Raw genomic sequence first — 982 nt, 5'->3', positions numbered from 1 at the left:
GCTGATCTATGATATTTAGGAGAAAAGAAGGTTTGTTTGCTAGTCAGAAGTCCGAGAGAGCTAAGTCCAAATTTAGTTGTTTCATTTACTGTGACCTTTTACAAGCAATTTAACTTATCTGAGTTTCAATTTCTTCTCTTGTAAAGTGGGGATATATGTGAAAATTCTCAGCACACAAGAAATTCAGTTTCTGTTTCCCTTTCCTTAAATATAGATGAGATACTAGTTCAGAGTAAGAAACTATAAAACAAGACAAACTGTGAAAGACCTATAGATTTTAATTTCTCACCAGTCTACCGTGTGTGTGCATGTGCACACGTGTGGCTGTGTGCATGTGTTTTATTCCCTGTTTTTCCATAGATTAAAAGAGCCTGCATGTTCATTTTTGGAGATACTAGGAAAGACTGAAGATAAGGAAATTATGTTCTACTGCACATTCGGGCTTCAAGGAAAAGATTGTTTCGGGGCTTTCCACCCAGGGCCATCCAGAAAAGGAGCAGGAATTGGGCCAATTCCAGATTGTGGTCTGGAAAGAATGAGCCCATGGGATGAGCCTGGATCAGGACCATCTGGGCCTGAAGTCCTGGCTCACTGCCCATGTCCTCCCAGCACCAGACCAAAGGCAACGTGCCTAAGGCTCTTCAGGAGGCATCTCAGCTGGTAAAATATCCCAATTCATATAGAAACCCAGTTTCGGTGCCTTCGTTCTCTCCAACTGCCTGATAACCATATCTTCCAATTCAGTTTAGTATCTAATTGTGTAGTTCTTAGTAATTATTTTATCTGAATTTTATTATCTTTTCATTTTTTAACCTTTCACAAATGTGATGAAATAAATTTGAACATTTGGGTTTTAGAAGATATTTTTTCTACTAAGATGCTCCCCCCTGACCCCCAATGAACCCAAGGCACTGGCTTCATTCCTTTCCTCGACTCTGAAAAGAAGAAAAGGGGCAAGTAAATGAGGCTGTGAGGTGACGTG

The sequence above is a fragment of the Galeopterus variegatus genome, unplaced genomic scaffold (genome assembly GCF_000696425.1).
Source record: "Galeopterus variegatus unplaced genomic scaffold, G_variegatus-3.0.2 Scaffold4013, whole genome shotgun sequence".
Classification (NCBI taxonomy): domain Eukaryota; kingdom Metazoa; phylum Chordata; class Mammalia; order Dermoptera; family Cynocephalidae; genus Galeopterus; species Galeopterus variegatus.
The sequence above is the reverse complement of the archived record's forward strand: the minus strand, read 5'-3'. Positions refer to the sequence as shown.